The sequence below is a fragment of the Canis aureus genome, chromosome 1 (assembly GCF_053574225.1).
Source record: "Canis aureus isolate CA01 chromosome 1, VMU_Caureus_v.1.0, whole genome shotgun sequence".
Lineage (NCBI taxonomy): Eukaryota > Metazoa > Chordata > Mammalia > Carnivora > Canidae > Canis > Canis aureus.
This window is the reverse complement of record NC_135611.1, coordinates 76295362-76307379: the sequence shown is the minus strand read 5'-3', so window position 1 is coordinate 76307379 and position 12018 is coordinate 76295362. Positions and strand designations below refer to the sequence as shown.

Below are 12018 nucleotides of genomic sequence, written 5' to 3'. Positions count from 1 at the left end.
TAAAAGACAGATTGGGGACACCTGGGTGGCCCAGCGGTTAAGTGTCTGCCTTTGGCTCAAGGCATAATCCTGGAGTCCCGGGATCAAGTCGTCCCGCATTGGGCTCCCTGCATGGAGCCTGCTTCTGCATCTGCCTGTGTCTCTGCCTTTCTCTCTCTCTCTCTCTCTCTCTCTCTGTCTCTCATGAATAAATAAAACCTCAAAAAAATAAAAAATAAAATAAATATAAAAGGACGACTGAACATTAAATGAAATGACACTGAGTATCAGTTATTTAGTACCTGGTGAAATTTTAACAAATATTTCATGTTCTGTTACTCAAGTAACACAACTAAACAATATCTTTCATTTTGGCTTCTTAAAAAGTTCACAACCAGCACCTGCCAAGTGCTTACCAAAACCTTGCTCTCAACACACTTGCTGTGAACAAACCACATACATTTATTTTTTTAAAGGAAAATAGATTTTTTTAATTTTTTTTATGATAGCCACAGAGAGAGAGAGAGAGAGAGAGAGAGAGAGAGAGAGAGAAGCAGGCTCCATGCACCGGCAGCCCGACGTGGGATTCGATCCTGGATCTCCAGGATCGCTCCCTGGGCCAAAGGCAGGCACCAAACCGCTGTGCCACCCAGGGATCCCCAAACCACATACATTTAATGGGTATGTCCTAAATTTTTTTCTTCATAGTTAGGTACTGCTTCCCTAATGCAATCTGCACCTAATTTCTGGGGACTGAAAAATCTAAGCAAAATGTACTAGCAGGTACTGAGTGAGGAGCTAAAGGAATCGCCCATGGATAAAACACCTGTATTTTCATTTGCCCCAATGTTCTTCTGGTCAACTTCCCAGATCTTGCTTAGTCCACAGAATGAAGCTGCTAGATTGGTATCTTACAAGTAAGTTTGTTGTAACCATTCGTGACAATTAAGAATATCTCTGAGGGAGGGATGCGTAGGTGGCTCAGTGGTTGAGCATCTATCTGCCTTCCGCTCAGGTCGTGATCCTGGGGTGCCTGGATGGAGAGTCCCGCATGGGGCTCCCCGCAGGGAGCCTGCTTCTGAACCCTCTGCCTGTGTCTCTGCCTCTCATGAATTAATAAAATCTTTAAAAAAAAAAAAAAAGATTCTATCTCTCATTAATTAGGATTTGACTAATACCAAGTATAGTTTCAAACCTGTTGAGAAACAAAATCACTATTTCCACTGATTAAGTATTTCTAATTTTTCAATTTCCCATAAACTTTCTCTGCTACTCTTACAGGTGCAAGCCAAATTCATTAAGCTGATGATTCAGGTGACAATCACAAGCACTGTTACCACTCGAAGGAATAGGCAACCCTGAACGATTTAGACGAAATTTCACTGGCTTCTTAGTAAAGGAGAGATGATCTCTTATCAGCGCCTTGGGTGAAAGCCACAGCACCCACTCAACGGTAAAATCTAAGGTGAGAATGAAAAATCTAAAAGCTGGAGAGAAAAGACCATTTAATGAGCCATTTTTGTCACTCCTGCTCAGTATCAACGAAGCACCCTAAGGACGGGAGATGCGACCAAAATTCTGAAAGACTGCTGTTCCAAAGAATAACGGCAAGAAACAAAATCCAAAGCCCTGCTCGTCTACTTTCCAACTGCTAGCGGGGAGGAGGAGCACTTTATTCAAAAAGTAAGCCGCTCTACCTCGTTCAGGAATGAAAGCCAAATTTCACCCATAGGCTGTCAACCGATGCTCCAAAACTTACTCGCACAAAGTACGCTGAGAAAGAAATGGGGCTGGGCGAGACCTAACTCGGGCACAGAAGCGGCTTCCAAACCTGGAAGGGAGAAAACAGCGGGTCGGGTCGCGGCTCCAGAAATTTCCGAGCGCCCGGCTGCGGGCGGGCGGGCGCGGGGCCCGCCGGGGAGGGGGCGGCGGCACCTGTCACTCGCGGCCCCGCCGCCCCGCAGCCCCCGGCCCGCGCCCCGCGAGGTCCCGGGCGGCTCGGCCACGGCCCGGGCGCCGGGGCCTGAGGAGGCGCGGGTCCCCGCCGGCCGCCCCGAGCGCGGCGCCGCGGCCCTTCCCGAGGAGCGGCCCTCCCGCGCCCTGTGCCCGGCGGCTCCGGCCGAGTCCCCGACCGCCTCGCCCGAGGCGCACGCAGCGGCGCGGCCGAGGCGCCACCCCCGCCCCGGGGGCGCCGGCGCTGCCCCCCACGAGGCGGGCCCGCCCTCCGCGTACTCACCGGGCCTCCCCGGCCGCCGGCTCGGCCCTCCTGTCCCTCCTCCCCCCGCCGCCGCCGCCGCTCCCGCGGCTCCGGGGCGGCCGCGCTGGGCGTTGGGACTAGGCTGGGTCAAGGGGCGGGGGCGGGGGCGGGGGCGGGCTCGCGCGGCGGGGCTCGCGCCGCGGGCCAGCGGGCGGGCGCCGGGCACTAACGGGCCCCGCGAGCGGGCGCCGGGCTGGGCGGGCGGGGCGGGCGGGGCGGGCGGAGCGGCCCGCGGCGGGGAGCGCGGCGGCAGCTGCGGGGAGGGGCGGGGAGAGCGCGGCTGCGAGCGAGGGCGGGAGGGAAGTCCCGGCGGAGGGGGCGGCGTGAGAGCCGCGGGGCGGGCCGGGGGCGGGGCCGGGCGCGCCCGCCGCCGCCGCGCGCCGGGGTTTGTTTATTTCCCCGGTTGGTTGCGGCGCTGGCGCGTGGAGAGAGGTTCGCCGGTGACGTGAGCGCCCCGGGCCGGGGGAGAGGCTCGGAACCACCTGCCGGAGAAGGGGAGCTACGGGGGCCGGGCAGGGTCCAAACGGCTCGCGTAGGCGGCGGCGCCGCGGTCCTCGGGGTTACCGGGAAGCGAAGGGCTTTCCCTGGGCGGGCGCAAGGAGGAGGCCTCCCGAGAGAACGGGGCTCCAGGCCGTTCCGCCACGGCTCGGCGGCCTCACCTGCGTGGCGGAGAGCAGTCTGGGGGTGACCGGGAGGAAGACGGCCGGGGGACCGCCCATTCGTGAAGTACGGCTGGTCCTGCAAATCGGGATTTCAGCAGCAAGCCTGCATCGGCTCCCCGTAAGGAAAATAACCAACAGGGCTCAGTCAGTTCTCTGGAGAGTTACACAGCACTTCAGCGTTCTGCCCCTTGGTGCTCCGTCAGGTAGTGGGATTCTCCTGTAGCAGCCAAGTAGCTCGCTCAAGCCTCACAGCTGGTAAGTGTCAGAGCCGGAACCCAGCTGCAACTGACTTCAGATCCCTACCGCTTCCCGTTGATCCCAGCATCTCCCCGAATCACTTTGATTTAACTGATGGTGGACCCATAAGCTCCCATAGTAACGTCTGCAGGGTTACGGACGATAAGGATGTTACCCTTACCTTAAGAGAGTGACGAATAAAATAAAGATAAAGCAGTTCTAATAAAAGACAAACCATGATAGGTGTCGTCTGAAAAACACAAAGAGTATTGAAGGTCAAAAAACTGCTTCTATCTGTCTGGGGGATCAGGAAAGAAAGGCAGCCTGGAGGAGGAGGCATTTGGGATGAACTCTGAAGGAGAAAGGGAGGATTTTTACAGCCAGAAGGGATAGCATGAGAACATATATGAAGATCAATCAATGAAAGTCACGGTCAGGAAAAAGTACATGGTTAAATTCCAGAGCAAGTTGAGAAGTGGCACAGACAAAGGGGAATGGGGCCCTATGCCAAGTGGGAGAATTTGTATTTAACTCGGTACTTTGAGTTTTCGTGGTTTAAAAGTTTTTTTGGGGAAGGAAAAAAAAAAAAAAAAACCTCTCTATCAATGGATACGAAAATCAGAGGTGGGAAAACCACCAGATAGGCCAGGTGAAAGGTAAGGATGAGTCTGGACTAAAGATAGGGGCAGGAAGGTGATGTGGAAGCAGAATCTACAAAATCTGGGGATTGATTAATTGGTTTTACAGGAAGAAGGGATAACATGAGAACATATAGAAAGGTGGATGCAAAAAAAATGGAGGTTCTAAGTGTGTAGGTAATTATAGAAGAGACAAGTAGGAACTGCTTGAGACATCAGTTTAGATTTGGATATTTTAAGAATTTGAAAGATTGTTGGGTCAGCCAAATAGATGTGGATATTAAGTTAGAAATAAAAACTTTGAAATATAGGAAAGAGGGGTGAACTAGAAAAGACATTCGTAAGTTAGCTGCCCAGTGGTGATATCACTGTGAGGGAAAAGAAGAAAACAAAGGGCAGAATCTTGGAGAACATCTTCTTAGAACTTTGCTACTCAAAAGTGTGGCCAATGGCCCAGCAGCACTGGCATCACCAGGAGGTTAGAAAGGTAGAATCGCTGTGCCCTTGCCCTCAAACATGCTAAATCAGCATCCTCAATTTAACAAGAACCCTAAGTGATTTGTATCACATCACAGTTTGAGAAACTCTGACCTAGTTAAGAGAAGCCAGCAAATAAAGAAGGAATCTCACCTACATGAGAGAAACCAGCAAGGAAAGAGGGAAAAGGAAGTGAGAGGAGAACCAGACTAATGCAAAATCACCAAAGCAAGGTAAATAAATTGGAGTTTCACAAAAGCGGAGACAAGAAGTAGTGTTTATTGATACTAATATCACCAAGCTTAAAGAGCACAAAGAAAGAAAATGTGTTTGAATTTGTAATTGGGTGGTATGATCATATGACCATGTTGTTCTAATTGAAAGCTTGGAAACTACTTTGTGATGGGAAGAGCCTAGAAATATAATCTACCCCTGCCAACCCCACCCCACCCCCACATATATGGGACATATGGAAGTAGGCTTGTGGATTTGATAGAAATTCTTTCCTAGTTGCTTCTATTTTCTGAGTGAACTAAGGAGCAAGATCATTTTGGCAGACTGCTAATTGTCCATTGCAATCTCTTCTCCCCTTCTTCCTGGGCACACAGACTGTTTCTCTCAGTTTTTCTCCCAATTAGTATAGTCAAGTATTAAGTTATCGCTAATGGAATGTGAGCAGAAATGATGTCTACACCTGCCAGGCCAGAGTGTCTCCATGCATTTTTCCTTTCTGCCAGCTGAATTATGCAGATGACTACAAGCCCCTGGGGTTGACAGAACCACATGAAGGAAGGTGCTCGAATGGAGAGCTGCCCACTGACCTGGAAAACCCACTGTCAATTATTATGTGAGCAAGATATAAATTTCTCAAGTTAGAGCTTTAACGTTTTGGGGTCTGTTTAGCCTACTCTAGCTAATGTAGTCAATAACTGAAGAGGAGCTTGGGAGAGAGGGGAGAGAGAAGGCAAGGTGAAAAAGCAGTTTGACTGTGGGAGACAGATTGACTAGGGAAGCATAGTAGGGTTTTCAGGTACTATTAAGGGCCTACCTGAGAGAGTGGTCATGAACTTATAGTCAGACCAGTCAACATGGCTAGGGCCCATATTTTTCCTCTAGCCATATTCCATTGCTTACATGCAAACACTGAATAGGCAGTTTGGGATTAACCAGGACTGAGATTTGGCCAGGCAAATAGGATGAGGAGTGACAGGCAAAGTGGCTGAGGGTAGAAGCAAAGGAGGCACCATAATTTCAGAAGACGTAAGAGGTAAGGCTATGGGAAAGATGGGGAACAGTGCAAAAATGGTAGGGTGAATAGATAGATTGGTATTTCTGATCAAGTTGAAGAATAGTTGGATTTTTGGTACTATAGAGAATAATCTGAAAGTTGGAAGCTTGAAATTAAAATGAGAGGTGGGGCTGTAGTTAGTAATGCCAAGGTCTACACCTTGAAATGATCATGGGAGTGGGTTACTGAGAAAGCAGAGGGTACAAGATCGTTTAAAGAGAGCTGGTCAGGGAATTGAGAATATTTGAAATATATATATGTGTATTTATCTCATGAAGAATTATCAAAGGACTATTAATAATGTTGGAGTAGTGAACAGCCTTGGAAAGAGTGATAATGAGCCTGGTACTAACATCTTCAAAGAATGAGGGGTTGAATTCTCTGAACTAGGGTGTTTAAGGCCAGTGTGTTAGACTCTTGTAGAGATCATGTTTCACTTAAACAGGCGCTTTTTAAGTTTTGTGTTACTAATGTGGGATTTGTAATTGCTTCTCTTTGACCTCTCAGATTACAGATGGTAACTGCTTTCTTTAAGAGGAAATGCCCATCTGTCTGTATTACAAAACAAACACATGCCAGGCTTTCCAGTTTAAATGACTATGCTTTAAAATTTGTCATAAACTACTCTGTTCTACCTCCAACATGTATCCTCAAATAGATACATCAACTGTGATGCTAGCTATGCTACATCGAATATAATGGGCTATAAATGTTCAAAATATACATGAAAAACCTTAGGTGTAACTTAATAAGTAGGGATTGACTAGAGACCTGGCAAATTGGAAATGAAGAGATTGCCTGTAGCTTAGAAAATGACATACCACGTTAACAACCATAGGGACTCCGGAGTCACATTGCTGGGAGTTGAATCACAATACCCATCTAATGGGGTTATTTTGAGGATAAGATATGTAATATATTCAATAAAATAAGCATTTAAAAGACTGCTTAGCCCATATAAGCACTCGATAAAAGTTATTCTATTCTTGTACTATAACTCTTATGGACTTGCCTATAATAATATTTTAGCTTTTTCTACCTAGAAAATATTAGAAAATATGTTTATTACATCTATACATGTTAAGAGCTATTGGTAAGGAGACTTCTGGTTAAATGTAGTGCATTGAACACACTGGTTTCTCCACTTACTCTAGATACCTCATTAAAATGACAGTGAAGCAGGGACACCTTGGCTAGCTCAGTCAGTAGAACATGCAACTCTTGAACTCAGGTTGTAAGTTTGAGCCCCATGTTGGTTGTAGAGATTACTTAAAAATAAAATCTTTTAAAAATAAAAAATAACTAAAATGAGGGGCATCTGGGTGGCTCCATCAGTTGAGCATCCAACTCTTAATCTCATCTCAGGTCTTGATCTTATGGTTGTGAGTCTGAGCCCCATATTGGGCTCCATGCCCAGCACACCCAGTATGGAGCCCACTAAAAAATCATAATAATAAAATAAAATGAAATGACAGTGAAGCAATAAAAAAAAGTATAAACCCATAACATGAAGCCTAGGAAAAGATCCCTGCTGAAGAAGGATGTCAACAAACCTTAGGAACATGAAAAACAGATGGGTGAGTGATAACTGACTTACCAAAATTGAGAAAATTAATACCTAAGCCTTTGGGAGGGGGTAGAAACAACCAAAGTGAACCCATTCACATCACAGACTCTGATGTGTGAAGGCTCTGAAACTAGAGCTGCCATGACTCTGAAAGCAGAAGTAAAATGGACTGAAAACCAGAATTCATTACGAAAGTTGTATGAAGAACAATGGGACCCTTCCTTCCCTGGAATCCCTATCCCATTCCATGCTGCCTTACCTTAGTAGAAGATAAGATGTTTATTTTCTGAAGAGGTTGAGTCAGAGCTCCTCTGGACACCAGGCAAAGCTGAGGACAGGAGTGACTCACTCCACAGAAAAGCAGAATTAAATGAAGTTGTATATATTGAATCACAAGATATCCCACCTGCTTTATTCCCAAATTCAGGTTCTAGATATTTGAAGAAACCTCACATGAAAAATCCTCAAATTAACTAACAGAAAAAAGAGAGAGGAGAGAGAGGGAGATGAAGGAAGGAAGGAAGGAAGGAAGGAAGGAAGGAAGGAAGGAAGGAAGGAAGGAAGGAAGGAAAAGAAGAAATAGAGCTAATGCAGCAAACAGAAAAAGATGTCAAAATGGAAAAAATCTCAAAAATTCTAACTCACACATGCTCAGGTAGCTACTGGAGGAGGTGCCTCACCAAGATCGGTATAACCCAAGACACAGAAACACACAGGACCTGATAAGCAGGAGTTCTAACAAAAGAATAAAAAAGAGAATTCCTGAGATGAAGAGGACACCTGTGTAGCAGCCTGGAGAGCAACCAGTCCATTCCAACAAAGGAGAGTGGAGGGCTCCAGAAGGCATGTCACTAAGAAAACACAAAAACAAAAACGCAGAAACTGATCAATTACCTAATGTGTTCAAACCTTATAAACAAAACCTCAAAGTTCCAATGGAACATATAGAGATGAAATGGTGACAAGTATATAGAAGAGTAAGCAACCCCAGAAAAAGAAGATTATAAACCCCAGGGGAAACAAAAAGATTTGTGATTGGCTGTGTGATGGTTTAAGAATATCTGATGTTACCTCCCTGGAGGAGAATTATACTTCCCTGTCCCATCATGAATTGTGGTGGCCAGTGAAATAGTGGCACAAGTGAGTATGTCACTTCCAGCCAGAAGCTTCAGGAGCCACGTCTCTGCCCTTGCTATAAGACAGGCACTGTTCAGAGGCTGCCTCTGGCCATCTAAGTCCTGAGTGAAGCCACCATGGCACAGAACTCCAATTGATCTGCCATCAGATAGAAAGTATAAATTTAGAAGTCAACCTTTATTGTTGTAGGCCACTGAGGTTTTGGTATTTATGAGTTTGTTAATGTAGCATGATTAACCTCTCCTGGCACAACACACAGCCCTGTGGACAACATCTAGTAGACATTAAAATATATACAATAAATACTGAATGATATGATGGAAACATATTGGGCAATTAGTAAATGGCACAGTGTCTAAAACTGAAAAACTAAGATGTGGCAGTAGAAATAAGACCTTTAGAAATGTGGAGTTAAGTAGCAGAACAACTTTTCTTTGAGAAGCAGGCATCAGAGTGACAATAGAGCAGGGATTCTGTTTATCATTATGAGCTTTGTAATCATTTGGCTTTTAAACCATATACATTGTCACTTTGAAAAAAATAAAAATTACATTTATTTTTTAAAATTAGCAAGTGAAAGGAGGGGGAAGCTGTATTATTGTTTTTGATTCAGCCAGTTTAATAGACTGACCATTAATCATCCCACAGTAATACTAAGATTGTAAGTAGAACCTAATCTTTGATTAATATTTTAAAAATACCTTGTTTCAAGAATATCAAATAAATCAAAGCATTAGAAGCTAAAGTTTGTTCATGTATTTTGCCGATTTCATGATTGGATTGTTTGTTTCTTTGCTGTTGAGTTTAATAAGCTCTTTATAGATCTTGGAAACTAGCCTTTTATCTGATACGTCATTTGCAAATATCTTCTCCCATTCTGTAGGTTGTCTTTGAGTTTTGTTGACTGTATCTTTTGCTGTGCAAAAGCTTCTTATCTTGATGAAGTCCCAATAGTTCATTATTGCTTTTGTTTCTTTTGGCTTCGTGGATGTATCTTGCAAGAAGTTACTGTGGCCAAGTTCAAAAAGGGTGTTGCCTGTGTTCTCCTCTAGGATTTTGATGGAATCTTGTCTCACATTTAGATCTTTCATCCATTTTGAGTTTATCTTTGTGTAGGGTGCAAGAGAGTGGTCTAGTTTCATTCTTCTGCACGTGGATGTCCAATTTTCCCAGCACCATTCACAGAGGAAGACATAGATATGGCCAACAAGCACATGAGAAAATGCTCTGCATCACTTGCCATCAGGGAAATACAAATCAAAACCACAATGAGATACCACCTCACACCAGTGAGAATGGAGAAAATTAACAAGGCAGGAAACCACAAATGTTGGAGAGGATGCGGAGAAAAGGGAACCCTCTTACACTGTTGGTGGGAATGTGAACTGGTGCAGCCACTCTGGAAAACTGTGTGGAGGTTCCTCAAAGAATTAAAAATAGACCTGCCCTACGACCCAGCAATTGCACTGTTGGGGATTTACCCCAAAGATTCAGATGCAATGAAACACCGGGACACCTGCACCCCGATGTTTATAGCAGCAATGTCCACAATAGCCAAACTGTGGAAGGAGCCTTGGTGTCCATCGAAAGATGAATGGATAAAGAAGATGTGGTTTATGTATACAATGGAATATTCCTCAGCCATTAGAAATGACAAATACCCACCATTTGCTTCGACGTGGATGGAACTGGAGGGTATTATGCTAAGTGAAGTAAGTCAATCAGAGAAGGACAAACATTATATGGTCTCATTCATTTGGGGAATATAAATAATAGTGAAAGGGAATAGAGGGGAAGGGAGAAGAAATGGGTAGGAAATATCAGAAAGGGAGACAGGACATGGAAGACTCCTAACTCTGGGAAACGAACTAGGGTGGTGGAGGGGAGGAGGGCGGGGGGTGGGGGTGAGTGGGTGGCGGGCACTGAAGGAGGCACTTGACGGGATGAGCACTGGGTGTTATGCTATATGTTGGCAAATTGAACTCCAATAAAAAATAAATAAATAAATAAATAAATAAATAAATAAATAAATAAATAAAAAATGCCCACCTTTTGTTGAATTGTGTATACTTTCTTTTGTGAAGTGTTGCTTTATCCTTTTGCTCATTAGAGGGGGCATTTATATACATTATAAATAATTATATATATCTTAATATTATAATAATATATTACTATATATATTTAAAAAAAGAAGCTAAAGTTTTTCATTCTACCGTCACACTGTCCACTGCAAAATAGAAATGTTAATGCTGCTTTCCTAGTATTTTGACTCAGCTACCCCCCTCGCCCTTACTGTGATGTTATTTATAGTGTACTATTTATATGAAGTCAAATGTCACTAACTTGAATTTGAAAAATGACCTACATGTATATGGAATTATGTTGTGTAAAACTATTTTATACTTTCAAAATGATTATTTTTTAAAATACCCTCTTAGAGTAGACAATTTTTCCCTCAGATGCCTTGCAGTGATTAAATTGATGTTATGTATAGTTACAGATATGCATATATATATATATATTCTGCATATATTTATAAGGTTCAGATATGGATCCTATATTCATGATTCACCTATAAATTATTAGTAAACAATTAGTTCTACTTAATGGGTTTATAACACTCTTCTGGTATTTTATACACCATTTGTCTATGTCTAAAGGATCTGGAGCAGCAAAAGTAAACCAGTCCAATTGCCATATAAATTGAACAGAACGAATGCAGCAGGATTTCCATAGCCTTTGGACTCTTTACTGTGGCCTCTTTGTGATCTGAACTCTTTCCTATCCTCATTCTCAGTTGTCCCCTATACTCAGCACAAATTCAGTCTATCAACAGATACTTATTTGGGGTCTCCAGTGTACTAGCATGCAGTTCCCCGAGTATATGATGTTGTCTCTTACTTCTTAGCCTTTAGAATTTAGCCAAAGGAATTTCCTGATCTAAAATGCTATTTCTTCCATTCTTATACCTGCCAAAAGCCAACCTCCTGTCCATTAAGACACAAGGGGCACCTTCTTGGGAAAGCTTTCCCTAACCCTGAAAGTTAAAAGCCCTTTCTCCATATTCCCATAGTACCCTCTATATTTTTACCAGAGCTATTATATTCTCCTTTCTATTGTGAGCCCCATTAAAGCAAGAACTTGGCCTGTTTTACCCACTGTTATGTCACTACAGTGCCAGGCTCATTATATACATTCAAATGGGCAAAATGTTATTGTCTGTCTTTCCTCAATGGGCCATATGCTTCTTGATGGATGTCTGTGATTTATTCACCTTTGTTTCCTAACACTTAGCACTCAGCATAAGACCTAGCTCACAAGAATTTGCTGAATAAATTAGCTCTCTATGCATTATCATTAATCCTTAATATATATGCATTGAGGAATATATAGAAAGTATCCTCATGATACAGAGAGACCAGATGCTGAGGATTATTCCATTTGTGTTTTACTTAAATAGGAAAAGTACATGCAAAAGACCAAAGACTGGAGACCACAAATGCCAAATTATCCAGCTGTGCTCTATGATCTTACCATCCTGACCTAGATAAGAAAAACATAATTCTGAAAGGAATAATATTAAAATAACCAGTTAAAAATTTATCAACAACAGCAATAAGTTGGGATTTCTGCTCTTTTAGTTAATTTGTATGGGTAAAAACTACCCTCATTCCTTGATTTGTGGTATGGTGCATTTCTAACCCAATTTACTATCAGTCAAAACAAATTACGATCAATGTACAAAAAGCAGTTGTATTTCTATACAGTGGCAATGA

At 43.6% G+C, this 12018-nt stretch overlaps 1 protein-coding gene and 1 long non-coding RNA gene across 6 annotated transcripts in view; one reads left to right on the top strand and one right to left on the bottom strand.

Annotated features, from left to right (window-relative positions):
- The window catches only part of GKAP1 (G kinase anchoring protein 1), a 70949-nt gene extending 68585 nt beyond the window's left edge, over positions 1-2364 (bottom strand). The window contains exons 1-2 of one of the 4 annotated variants that reach the window (XM_077905359.1): positions 2216-2294; positions 1739-1810 (exon numbers count right to left, since the gene is read on the bottom strand). The gene's annotated coding sequence lies outside the window, so the exon portion shown is untranslated. Of the gene's footprint in view, positions 1-1676; positions 1811-2215 lie in introns of all 4 variants that reach the window. The other 3 variants (XM_077905367.1, XM_077905378.1, XM_077905350.1) reach the window with 3 other exon arrangements.
- Positions 2365-3163: 799 nt separating this feature from the next.
- The window catches only part of LOC144318436 (uncharacterized), a 69299-nt gene continuing 60444 nt past the window's right edge, over positions 3164-12018 (top strand). Inside the window, exons 1-2 of one of the 2 annotated variants that reach the window (XR_013384433.1) lie at positions 3164-4483; positions 4988-5097. This is a non-coding gene — a long non-coding RNA (uncharacterized LOC144318436). The remainder of the gene's footprint in view (positions 4484-4987; positions 5098-12018) is intronic. The other variant, XR_013384421.1, reaches the window with a different exon arrangement.